This window comes from Loxodonta africana, chromosome 26, assembly GCF_030014295.1.
Source record: "Loxodonta africana isolate mLoxAfr1 chromosome 26, mLoxAfr1.hap2, whole genome shotgun sequence".
NCBI lineage: Eukaryota > Metazoa > Chordata > Mammalia > Proboscidea > Elephantidae > Loxodonta > Loxodonta africana.
Genome location: NC_087367.1, coordinates 47,335,345 through 47,349,455, shown reverse-complemented (window position 1 = coordinate 47,349,455; position 14,111 = coordinate 47,335,345). Strand labels below are relative to the sequence as shown.

The window sequence follows — 14,111 nt, the reverse complement described above, 5'->3', positions numbered from 1 at the left end:
GAAGCTCCTTTCCTGAACTTACCCTTGTAGTTCTATGACAGGCTGTAAATCCCATAAAGTAGGGTGCACTTTATGCCAGAGTCTGGCACAGTTGCCACTCAGAAACACATGCCCAATATTTTAGAAAAAACACAGTCCTCTTTATCTCCAAGGATCATACAGTCTCCATTTCTACTTTCCACACTTCAACCCCAAGTTGGCATAGGTTGTTGTCCCTTAGCCTAAAGGGGGGTGGTGTGGGAATTAAACACACCACAGCGGTGTAAGGTCAGGGGTTCCAATCCACCAGCTGCTCCTGGAACAAAGCAGTCTGCTTCCCTAAAGATTCACAGCCTTGGAAACCCTATGGGGCAGTTCTACTCTGTCCTGTAGGGTCGTATGAGTCCAAATCGACACCACAGCAGTGCGTTTGGTTAGCGGGTTTTTTCCCTCAGCCGGTGCCCAAAGTATGAGCGTCACCAGGACACCCCGTGCTTAGTCAGTCACTGGAATGCTCTGCATCACTGGAGGAAGAGGTCTCAAAACTTCAAAATAACATGGGGCAGGTGCAAAACCGACACTTTGACCGATTTCCTTAAAATCTTGCTCCTCAAGGGTGGTCCTTGGACCAGGAGCATCATCACTACCACCTGGGAGCAAGTTAGAAAGGTGGAATCTCAGGTCTGTACCCCAAACTTGCTGGATCAGAATCCGCAGTTTAACAAGATACCCAGGTGATGACTATTCATATTAGGATTTTAGAAACTAACAGATGTAGCAAACGATCAGTTGAGCGCTTCCCAGTCCCTGAACACACAGGCTCAGTCTTTTGTGCACACCTCGCACCCCCTGGGCGCTGTAGCAACCTAACCCCCTGGGACTTTGGAGCCGGCACAGCCGAGGGCCATTTAGTGATTGGCTGCTGTGGCCACGTGACCGGCGCTGGGCCTCCCGTGCGAGCTGATTGGCTCTCGCGGACGCTGACGGACGGGGCCGGGGCGGGTCAGAGCCTGGTCGGAGGGGCGGGCACGAGGGCCAGAGGGGAGAAGGCGCGAGAGCGCTAGTGCGCGTGCGCGAGCGGCGGGACTTTATCTCGCGCCGTCAGAGGAAGCCGGAGCGCTTGTCCTGAGGTGAGCAACGCCGTGGGGCTGCCGGTCCTGCCTCACCTTCTCCGGGTCGGGATGGGCCGGGGCGGGGCGGGGCGGCGTGACCCGGGGACCGAGCCCGAGTGCCGCCTGAAGAAGCTTCTCTGCCCGCTGGACCTGCAGGCGAGCCCCGGGCCCAGGTTCCCCGCAGTTGGGCACTCTGAGTGGGCTGAAGGAAGCCAGAGACTCGTTACAGGGGTAAAAATGTCCTAAGTAGCTGGGCACTGGCGGAGCAGGTCTGAATGAGACGCTTAACTGATGACTGGTAAATTGTGAGGAAGGAAATGCCTGCAGTGAACTGCAGACCAGATCAGCACACTGAGATTCTTCTTCAAGAAGACAGGACTTTTTGTGTGTGGGGGGGGGTTGGGGGGGTCGCTGTAAACTGAGGTTTTTCTGAGGCTGTTCAAGCGGGTAATTACTTATTTTCTGCACGTTAATGGGTTGTAGGGAGAGGAAGGCAGGGTCTAAATTAAGCCTCTTCAGAATTCCTCAGTTCTTTGAAAAGTGTGTGTTTGAAGAAGACCATTTGGCCGACAGAAGAGGGATTGGGAGGGAGTATCTCTTGTAAACCATGCTTTGAAAAGGGGAGGTGTGTGCAGGAGTTTAAGAGCAGATTAAAACTGCAAGGTATCACCTACCTGTCTCCTTCATTTCCCCAGACCTGCAATAGCAAGGGCATACTGTACATCCATATGGAAAATCAAAACCAAACCCAGTGCCGCCGAGTCGATTTCGACTCATGGCGACCCTGTAGGACTGAGTAGAACTGCCGCCATAGAGTTTCCAAGGAGTCCGTGACGGATTCGAACTGCCGACCCTTTGGTTAGCAGCTGTAGCACTTAACCACTATGCCGCCAGGGTTTCCCGTCCTTGTAGTGAAACGTAAGAAGTCCTTCCAGTTTTCCAGTGGTTAACTAGTGTGCAAATTTTATTGTATTCTGGAGTTTCAATGTAATCCATTTAGAACTTATTCTGGCATGAGATTGACAAAGATCTATCTACCTGATTCCTTGGAGACATCCTGATACATTTTCAAAGCCCTTTTATTACTCTTCTCCCTACAAATTTGTTTCTTTAGGAAACTGTGATTTTCGCACATCTAAGACATTTTTTTTTTTTAAGACATACTCCAGAGATGGATTATCCAATAAGCAAGGTACACACGGGTTTACTTGTGCCTACTTACTAACCTGTAGTCACAATTTACCTGTTTTTCACCACATCTTTGATATGTTGAAATGCCTGTGAAATTGTGCCCTACTGATTAGTAAGTAAACACGATTAAGCCTGTTGCACACGTTGCTTAGTGTAACTCCGTGGGTACTTTGCTTACTGGTTAATCTGCCCCTGCATACTTGCAAAATGTCTACACTTCATAGGAAATCAATTAGCTTGGCAAGTTAAAAAAAAATGAATAGGGAGCACTTAACAGTTGTTACGGAGATGAGAAATCTGAGGTGAATGAAAGTAAAAGGAGAAGTTGCTGTGAAGCTCAAGCTCTCTGGGAACGTAAACTGAAATATAGGTTGACAGGTTTGGAACACAAAGCAAATTACTGGGAATAACTTAATATTTTGTCTAGAGTTTTTAAGTTGGTGTTGTTGATGGTGGGGGAAGGAATTCTGAAGGTTGAGGGAGGTAGTATAACTTGAAAAAGTATGTGCTTTTAGGTCTAAAGAAAAAATGTCATTTTTGTCATATAGGCTGCCCCCGGATTACGAACCATTTCCGTTCCTAAATCTGTCTTTAAGTTGAATTTGTACATAAGTCTGAACAGTTAGGTACGGTATGTATCTAATGTCAGTTAATCAAGTGTTTGTCTTAGCATGTAGTGTTCCTTTTCTATACATAAACATTAACGAATCATTTCCAGATACACTAAAATATCTTTAACATGATAATATAGTAATAATAACAGTGTTTTAATGTGCTTCCCAAAGTAGCGCCAATGTATTTTTACAAACCAATGTATATATCTAAATATTTAATATAAATAGGGGGTTGGTTTGTAACTACAGGTTGCATGTTAGTCGGATGTACCTGGGGACTGCCTGTGAAAACTACACAAAGGGTGTGCAGTTCTTACAAGAAGGGGCTTTGAAAAGGTTGAAAAACACTGATCAGGTTAAGGAAGGGAAACGGGGAAGATCAGCAGGCTGAGTTCATCTTGAGGGACGCGACATGTATCAGTAACCTATAGCACAAGGTTTTATGCTCTGAATCAATGAAAGCTCACTAGTGTTACTTTAAAAACAACAACAAAATCATTTTTCTTCTGTCGTTTCTGTCCCTTGGGTTAGGCACTGGGAAGATGGAGAGCGAATGAAAGAGATTCGAGTCTGACCTGCATGCCTAAGGAGTAGTGTCCTTTGAGAACAATCCATGTCACATTGTAAATGTAAGAGCCTTCACATCGAGAGGGGTCTGAGCACCTTCCTTAGGATGTGAGATAGAGCTAGATATCATAGCCACAGGTAGGGACTGGGAGTGCTATTATCTGATACTGAAGCAGTGGGGGAAAAGGAGAGCCAGGAAATGCTGAATTCAGTGAGGCTCTTGGATTTAGAACATTGAGGAGGCATTTCCGGGCAGAAGTGCCTCAGTGTTGGCTAGCCTGGCTTTGCTTTATATGGCTCCTGGACAACTTGCCAGTCACAGTGAAGGCTTCTGTGGAGGTGACACATCTCAGGTTGTAGCTTATGCTTATAATGTGGTCTAGAAAAGAAAGGCTCACAAAGACAGAAATCTAGGCTGCCATTCCTGTTACCCATAGGCTTCCAGAAAGCAGATTGTGCGCTCCCTACCAGCAGGTGGCACTGCTGTCTCTGGGAATGCCTGGAGGAGGTGAAATAATGGAGCTGGCAAACCAGCAGCATGTAGCGTCTATTCTAGAAGATCTTGAGAGGCTTTGTGAGATCTCAGTCAAAGAGAAGCTCAAAGAAAATAGTTGTGAAAGCCAAAGTGTTTATATAAGCTTGGAATAATGGGTGTCGTGGGGACTGAGGGATGGTTGTGGTTACTCTGCTGGTTGTGTATGTGTGTGTGTGTAGTGGAGGAGAAGGCGGAATGTAACGTAAGAATTAAGCATCATAATGCAGGGTTTGACAGCACTTTACATAAATTGGTTAATTGAATGTGAAGTTGAAATCATGATTCAATTAAAATTCCCAGTAACTTCATACTTGTGATTCTTTGCTTGTAAAGCTAGTCTACACACATGGGTGGGATTTTGGAAATATATATGTGACTTTTAAACCTGATCAATATCCAATAATTACATACCTTGAAGCTAGGGGTGAGAGTATTAGTAAAAATAATGTTGGTTAATTAGTCATCATACTTCAGGGCTGGCACAGAAGACAGGTCAAAGTTATTCTGAAATCAGTCTCTTCTGAAACTTGAATCTTCCTAATAAGTATGGATTTTCTTAAATTCTGTCCTTTTGTGATTGTATTCACAATCCAAAATGTGAACATCGGTTTTATTGACCTTACAAGCCAGGGTTCATTCATCCATTCTCTCTTTTGAAATTACTAGGTGTCTGTTCTTAGGAATGAACTTTGTAAACATGATGTTTGAGGGAGATGGGTGTGGTTGCCAGTGATGGGAAGGTTACAGTGTATACCGAGGACATCAGCTTTGACCCTGACCCAGGTATAGTACGGGTACCTCCCAGGCTTTACAACTGAAAACATTGGGTGCCCATGGTCCATCTGCAGAACCCACCCCCCTGTACGCTGTAGGGAACAGGGATAGTTTTTCGTTCATTTTGTTTTTCAAGGGAAGATGCATGATTTCTTGAAGAGTTTTTTAGATAGTGGAAAAAGAAAGTAAAGAATCTTTAGGACTTTAATATGCAGGAAAACCAATAATGTGAGAAGCACGGTTACGGCTACTAATAGTCAAACAATTCTCAGCCCCCTGCCATGTTCACAGCATGACACCCTGCTGCAACCAGATATTTGCCCCTCTTTTTTTTTTTTTTTAAGACTACAGGACAGAGCCTGCACCACATACTTGATGATCAGCTTCCTGGATACCTGAGCTGAGTTCATACAAGAAAAGTGAATGGACCCCTAAACTGATATACCTGATAACAGCTCTGGCCATCTGGAGACAGGATGTCAGAGCTCCAAATGTGAAAATAATCAAGCTTGCTTACTCAGGCAACCCATTTGGGCATATCAAAACAAAACAAAGCAAGAAGCTACGACACAGTAAACAAACGTAAAAAAAAAAAAAAAACTAGTACAATAACTTATAGATGATTCAGAGACAACAGTCCACATTCAGCCACATAAACGAAAAGACCACGATCACCTCAAAAGAAAGAATCAAGGGATCTTCTAGATGAAAGTGCATTCCTGGATTTACCAGAGGCAGAATACAAAAGATTAATAAACAGTAACCTTTAAGAGAGTAAGAAGGAAATGAGGCAACGTGCAGAACAAGCCAAGGAACACACAGATAAAGCAGTTGAAGAATTGAAAAGATGATTCAGGAACGTAATGAAAAATTTAATAAGCTGGAAAAATTCATAGACAGCAATCAGAAATTCAGAAGATTAACAATAAAATTACAGAATTAGACAACTCAGTAGAAAGTCATAGGAGCAGAATTGAGCAGGCAGAATTTCTGAAATTGAAGAAATTGGCACCAATATAGTTGAAGAAAACTCAGATAAAAGAATTTAAAAAAATGAAGAAAACTTAAGAATCATGTGGGTCTCTATCAAGAGAAATAACCTACGAGTGACTGGAGTACCAGAACAGGGATTGATAACAGAAAATACAGAGAGAATTAACGGAGGATTTGCTGGCAGAAAACTTCCCTGGTAGCGTGAAAGATGAGAAGATACCTATCCAAGTTGCTTATCGAACTCCACATACGGTAGATTTTAAAAGAAATTCATGAACACATAATCAAACTTGCCAAAACCAAAGATAGAGGGAGAATTTTAAGAGCAACTAGGGATAAACGAAGTCACCTACAAAGGAAGGTGAATAAGAATAAGCTCAGACTACTCGTCCGAAACTATGCAGGTAACAAGGCAGCGGGATGACTCATCTAAAAAATTGAAGGAAAAAAATTGCCAGCCAAGAATCACATAGCCTGCAAAACTGTCTCTGAAATATAAAGGTGAAATTAGGACATTTCCAGATAAACAGAAGTTCAGGGAATTCGTAAAAACCAAACCAAAACTGCAAGAAATACTAAAAGGAGTCCTTTGGTTAGAAAATCAATAATATCAGGTATCAACCCAAGACTAGAATATTGGGTATAGCAATCAGAAGTCAACCCAGATAGGGAAATCACAAAAATAAATCAAGATAAAAAATGCTCAAAACAGGGAAACAACAATGTTATTATGTAATAGAAGACAACATTAAAACAATAAAGAGGGACTAGGAAGTGTAGTCATTGATCTTTCATATGGAGAAAAGACAAGGTGATACGAAGAAATAAAAGTTAGGTTTAAGTTTATAAAAATAGTGGTAAATAATAAGGTAACCACAAAGGAGACAAACTATCCTACACATCAAAATAAAATACAAGAAAAAAATAGAGACTCCTCAGAAACAAAATCAACAACAACAAATAGGAGCAAAGGACAATATATGAAGATACTCAGGACATAAATTTAAGTGGGAAAAAGAAACTGTCAACAACACAGAAAAAAAGACATCAAAACGATAGCACTAAATTCATTAAAAAAAAATTCATACCTATCCATAATTACGCTGAATGTAAATGGCCTAAATGCACGTATAAAGAGACAGAAAGTGGCACAATGGATTAGAAAACACAGTCTGTCTATCTGCTGCCTACAAGAGTCATACCTTAGACATAGAGACACAAACAAACAAAAAAAGGATGGAAAAAAAAGTATATCATACGAACAACAATTAAAAAACAGCAGGAGTGCCAGTATTAATTTCTGTCAAAATAGACTTTAAAGTTAAATTCATCATAAAGGATAAGGAAGGATACTATATAATGATAAATGGGACAATATACCAAGAGGATATAACCATCCTAACTATTTGTGCACCCAATGATTGGGCTGCAAGATACATAAAACAAATGCTACCAGCATTGAAAAGTGAGATAGACATCTCCACAATAATAGTAGGAGACCTCAACACACCACTTTCAGTGAAGGACAGGACATCCAGAAAAAAGCTCAGTAAAGACACGGAAGATCTAAATGCCACAGTAAACAAAACTTGACCTCATAGACATATAAAGAACACTCCACCCAATAGCAGCCAAGTGTACTTTCTTTTCTAGTGCACATGGAATATTCTCTAGTATAGATCACATATTAGGTCATAAAGCAAGCCTTAGCAGAATCCAAAACATTGAAATATTACAAAGCATCTTCTCTGACCATAGGCCATAAAAGTGGAAATCAATAACAGAAAAAGCAGGGAAAAGAAATCAAACACTTGGAGATTGAACAGTACCCTCCTCAGAAAAGACTGGATTATAGAAAACATTAAGGATGGAATAAAGAAATGCATAGACTCCAATGAGAATGAAAACACTTCCTATCAGAAACTTTGGGATGCAGTGAAAGCAGTGCTCAGAGGTCAACTTATATCAATAAATGCACACAAAGAAAAAGAAGAAAGGGCCAAAATCAAAGAATTTTCCCTATAACTTGAACAAATAGAGGACAGCAAACAAACCAACAACAAACCCTCAGGCAGTGGGAGAAGAGAAATAATAAAAATTAGAGCAGAACTGAAATAGAGAAGCAATTGAAAGAATGAACAAGACCAAAAGCTGGTTCTTTGAAAAAAATCAACAAAATTGAAAAACCATTGACCAAACTCACAACAGAAAAACAGAAGAGAAAGCAATTAACCCGAATAAGAAATGAAATGGGCCATATCACAACAGATCCAACTGAAATTAAAAGAATCATATCAGATTACTATGAAAAATTGTACTCTAACAAATTTGAAAACCTAGAAGAAATGGATGAATTCCTACAAACGCATTACCTATCTAAACTAACACAGAGGTGGAACAACTAAATAGACTCGTAACAAAAGAAGAGATTGAAAAGGTAATCAAAAAACTCCCAACAAAAAAAGCCCTGACCTGGATGGCTTCACTACAGAGTTCTACCAAACTTTCAGAGAAGAGTTAACACCATTAATATTAAAGGTATTTCAGAGCATAGAAAACGACAGAATAATCCCAAACTCATTCTATAAAGCCAGTGTATTCCTGATACCAAAACCAGGAAAAGACACTACAAAAAAAGAAAACTACAGACCTATATCCCTAATCAACTTAGATGCAAACATCCTCAACAAAATTCAAGCCAATAGAATTGAACAACGTATCAAAAAAATAATTCACCATGACCAAGTGGGATTCATACCAGGTATCCAGGGATGGTTCAACATTAGAAAAACAATTAATGGAATCCATGATATAAATAAAAGACAAGAATCACATGATTTTATCAATTGATGCAGAAAAGGCATTTGACAAAGTTCAACACTCATTCATGATAAAAACTCTCAGCAAAATAGGAATAGAAGGAAAATTTCTCAATATAATAAAGGGTATTTATACAAAGCCAACAGCCAACATCACCCTAAATGGAGAGAGCCTGAAAACATTCCCATTGAGATCGGTAAACAGACAAGGATGCCCTTCATGACTGCTGTTATTCAGCATTGTGCTGGAAGTCCTAACCAGAGCAGTTAGGCTAGATAAAGAAATAAAGAGCATCCAGATTGGCAAAGAAGAAGCAAAAGTATCTCTATTTGCAGATGACAGGATCTTATACACAAAAAAGGCTAAGGAATCCTCCAGAAAACTACTGAAACTAATAGAAGAGTTCAGCAGAGTATCAGGAGAGAAGATAAACATACAAAAAGCAGTTGAATTCCTTTACATCAACAAAAAGAACCTCGAAGAGGAAATCACCAAAGCAATGCCATTTATAGTAGCCCCCAAGAAGACAAAATACTTAGGAATAAATCTTACCAGAGATGTAAAAGACTTATACAAAGAAAACTACACTACACTTCTGCATGAAACCAAAAGAGACCCACATAAGTGGAAAAACATACCTTACTCATAGATAGGAAGACTTAACATTGTAAAAATGTCTGTTCTTCCAAAAGCGATCTGTAGATTTAATGCAATTCCGATCCAAACTCCAAAAAAACATTTTCTACTGAGATGGAGAAACAAATCACCAACTTCATATGGAAGGGAAAGAGACCACGGATATGTAAAGCATCACTGAAAAAGAAGAACATAGTGGGAGGCCTCACTCTACCTGATTTTAGAAACTGTTATACCACCATAGTAGTCAAAACAGCCTGGTACTGGTACAACAACAGATACATAGACCAGTGGAACAGAATTGAGAATCCAGACATAATTCCATCCACAGATGAGCAGTAGATATTTGACAAAGACCCAAAGCCAGTTAATTGGGGCAAAGGCAGTCTTTTTAACAAATGATGCTGGTATAACTGGATATCCATCTCCAAAAAAAGGAAAGAAGACCCATACCTCACGCCATGCACAAAAATAAAACTCAAAATAGATCAAAGACCTAAATATAAAATCTAAAACGGTAAAGACCATGGAAGAAAAAATAGGTACAATGCTAGGAGCCCTAATATATGGCATAAACTGTATACAAATAGATCACTGGGAGCTCCTGAAAATCAAACACCTATACTCATCCGAAGACTTCACCAAAAGAGTGAAAACATTACCTACAGACAGGGAAAATGTTTTTAGCTATGACATTTCTGATCATTGCCTGATTTCTAAAATCTACATGATACTACAAAAATTCTACAAAAAGACAAGTAACCTAATGAAAAAATGGGCAAAAGATATGAACAGACACTTCACTAAAGAAAACATTCAGGAAGCTAACAGATACATGAGGAAATGCTCATGATCGTTAGTCATTAGAGAAATGCAAATCAAAAATACAATGAGATTCCATCTCACTGCAACGAGGGTGGCATTAATCCAAAAAACACAAAATAATACATGGAGAGGTTGTGGAGAGACTGAAACACTTCTACACTGCTGGTGGGATTGTAAAATGGTACAACCATTTTAGAAGTCTATTTGGCAGTTCCTTAAAAAGCTACCATTGGATCTAGCAATCCCACTCCTTGGAATATATCCTGGAGAAATAAGCTCCTTTACATGAACAGATATATGCACACCCTTGTATACTGCAGCACTGTTTACCATAGCAAAAAGATGGAAGCAACCAAGTTGCCCATCAATGGATGAATGGATAAATAAATTATGGCATATTCACACAATGGAAACATTTCATAACATGGAGGCATTATGCTGGAAGGCATTATGCTGAGTGAAATTAGTCAGTTGGAAAAGGACAAATATTGTATAAGACCACTTTTATAAGAACTTGAGAAATAGTTTAAACAGAGAAGAAAATATTCTTTGATGGTTATGAGAGTGGAGAGGCAGCAGGGGTAGGGGAGAGGTATTCACTAATTAGATAGTAGATAAGAACTACTTTAGGTGAAGGGAAAGACAACACACACTACAGGCGAGGTCAGCACAACTGGACTAAACCAAAAGTGAAGAAGTTTCCTGAATAAACTGAATGATTCGAAGGCCAGCGTAGCAGGGGCGGGGGTCTGGGGACCATGGTTTCAGGGGACATCTAAGTCAACTGGCATAAAATCTATTAAGAAATCATTCTGCATCCCAATTTGGATAGTGGCGTCTGGGGTCTTAAGTGTTAGCAAGCGGCCATCTAAGATGCATCAATTGGCCTCAAGCCACCTGGACCAAAGAGAATGGAGAACACCAAGGACACAAGGTAATTACGAGCCGAAGAAACAGAAAGGGCCACATAAACCAGAGACTATGTGAGCCTGAGACCAGAAGAAATAGATGGTGCCCGGCTACAGACGATGACTGCCCTGACAGGGAATACAACAGGAAACCACTGAGGGAGCAGGAGAGCAGTGGGATGCAGACCCCAAATTCTCGTAAAAAGACCAGACTTAATGGTCTGACTGAGGCTACAAGGACCCTGGTGGTCATGGCCCCCAGACCTTCTGTTGGCCCAGGACAGAAATCATTCCCAAAGCGAACTCTTCAGACATGGACTGGACAATGGGATGGAGAGGGATGCTGGTGAGGAGGGAGCTTCTTGGATCAGGAGGACACTTGAGACTATTTTGGCATCTCCTGTCTGGAGGGGAAATAAGAGGGTAGAAGGGGTTAGAAGATGGCAGAATGGACATGAAAAGAGAGAATGGAGGGAGGGAACGGACTGTCTCAGTGGGGAGAGAGTAATTGGGAGTATGTAGCAAGTTGTATATAAGTTTTTGTGAGTGACTGGATTTGTAAACTTAAAGCACAATGAAAAATGCAAATACACTTAACTAAAAAAAAATAATAATGGATATGCAAGTATTGATTTCCATTTACCGTACCGTGTTCAATAAGTACTCCTTCCTAATTTCAGGAAGACACTTTTAGATTCACTTTGCTTTGTTGGAGATGACACGTGTGCTAAGTGGCTCCCCTCTTTTCTACTCTGATTTGGTTTCCAGATATTCTGTGCCTTTCTAATTTATGACTTGGGAGTTTTTGACTCCTGTCTTTCACGTCAGTCATCCTACATCTCATGTACTTCTATAAGCGCCTAGGACCCACCATCATCTCAGAGGTGCAAGATAATTTACATGCCAGGAATTGAAAAAAAAAAAGCAAATGTTAGATTCTTTTGCCTTCAGAGTTTGCCGCAGAAACCAGTGTTCCTCTTCGGCGAATTCATTTTTTCCCTTTACTATTTGCTACTCTATGTTCTCTCTTTTTCTGATTGTCCCCAGATAGGAATGACTCAGAATTTGTATACATTGGAAACAAAATTCTCATTTTTGCCAGAAAGTAAAAAGAAGGAAATTTGTGTTTAAGTGACATTTTGGATCCATAGGACGTATCTTTCTTAGGGCTCACTGTGTTGTGAAGATCATTTCCCTGAAAAATCCCTTGATGTGTACCCTGTGACAGCTTGCCTCTGTCTAGTACCCTGGTGGCCTTTCTTGGTGAATTTCACCTTCTGGGACCTTTTTGGGTATGGGCCAGAATCATATTTGTTCTAGCTTTAGTGAAGAATAACAATACCTTTTCTTTAGGTGGTTATCATTGAGCTTATTTAATGACAGAAAAAAGTCAAGTGATTGCATTCTAATCCGACCACACTACTAAGTTACTGAGAGATTTTGGAGGCATCAGTGACTTCTCTGAATTTGTTTCCTTGTCTTAAATATAAGGGGCGGGGGGGGGGGGTGGTTGGGTAGTAACTCCTTAAATTCTTCCTCTTCTCCAAACCCTGTGACTGTCAGATTCTATCTGATGCTCATACTAAACACATCCTAGAACTGCTGGCTAGTTGGGAATTCATTTATAATCAATTAAAGTCAGGACCAGGAAAATTATTCTTTATTTCTACAAATCACTTTGTGGTTTACAAAACTATTCTCTAACTCTTTATCCCTTTTTACTCTCTTTTCTGTTCTTCTGAGGCCAGCAGTGTTGACATCACCTGGGAACTTCCCAGAAAAACACAATCTCAGACCTCACCATGTCCTCCTGAGTTAGAATCTACATTTTACCAAGATGTTCAGGTGATGTGCATGCACAGGGAGTCTGAGAACTGCTGCTTTGTCTCATTTTCAGTCTCCTAATACGGTCGCTATGATTTAGAACCAATTCACCAGCACCTAACAACAGTAACAACAGTGACCCTCAGAGGAAGGCAGGGTATTTTACAGATGAGGAAATCAAGACTCAGAGTTGTTAAGTAACTAAGTCAAGGTTACTGTGCTTGTGTCTTATCTAAAATTTCTTGCTCTAAACCTAATGCAGCCAGAATGCTCCTTAGAAGTGAGGATAGCAAAACTTCATCTCATGTACATTGGACATGTGATCAGGTCCCACCTCTGAAGTATATCATACTTGGAAAAATAGAGGGTCACCCAAAAAGAGAAAAACCTTCAATGAGATGGATTGAAACAGTGGGCTCTAACATAGCAATGATTGTGAGGACGGCACAGTGTTTCATTCTATCGTATGTAGGGTCTCTGAGAGTCAGAATTGATGGCACCTGACAACAACAACAACAACAAACCTAATGTTGTCTTCTTGGTTGGGCTGGAGTCAGCCTTGTACAACAGAGACTCCTGGCTGCCTAGCAGTCCATGTGGATAGTTCTAGCCAACTAGTGGCTGAGCTCTGGCCAGCATAATATGAGTGTAGGTGGGAGGTACTGAGATCCATTTCTAGGGAAAAGAGACAAACTCAAAAATATAACTGCCGTGCAATCTCCTCCATTGTGTTTTCCACTCCTAGCTGGCTTGAAAGGAGAGAACTACTGAGAGCAGCCTTGGTCTTCAAGGGGCAGGGGAGAATGGTGTAAGTACAGGTCTCTGGTTGCAGCAGGGGGTCATGCTCTGAACAAGTTAGGGGGCTACCAGCCATCCCCCCAGTGTCTGTGAGGGAAGCATGTCCCTGTTCCTGGAACACACAGGTGGGTGGGTTCTGCAGCTGGACCAGGGGCACCCAATGATTTTGGTTGTAAGGACTGGTCGGCACCACTTATCCTTGGACCTCTCTTGTGGGTGGCCTGGTGACGTGGGTGGAGCCACCAGTCCTCAGGCCCCTGATGTGGGTAGGTGAGGAACCTGTTTAATAGGCAAAGTGGTGTCACACATGAAAAACCTACCTCTCCACTGCCCAGCTGAGACAGTTGAAGTCAGATCTCAAGTAGATGCACTGTTGCAGTCTACCAACAAGGGCCTAATCTGAAATGGGCCCACACAGGTCCATGCAGGGGTTAAAGGTATTCAAAATCCATTGACCGTTTGTGCCTCAGCAGGAGTTTCTATCCTCAGCTCCCCCGCTTAGTGGAGCTGGCAGATTATCTTTTCCCCCAAGGAC

General features: G+C 41.2%; 1 long non-coding RNA gene across 2 annotated transcripts in view; it reads left to right on the top strand.

Moving 5' to 3' along the window:
• The first annotated feature begins 993 nt into the window (after positions 1-993).
• Positions 994-14,111, top strand: part of LOC111747638 (uncharacterized) — a 93,031-nt gene continuing 79,913 nt past the window's right edge. For both annotated transcript variants that reach the window (XR_010319494.1, XR_010319495.1), the window contains exon 1: positions 994-1,109. This is a non-coding gene — a long non-coding RNA (uncharacterized LOC111747638). The remainder of the gene's footprint in view (positions 1,110-14,111) is intronic.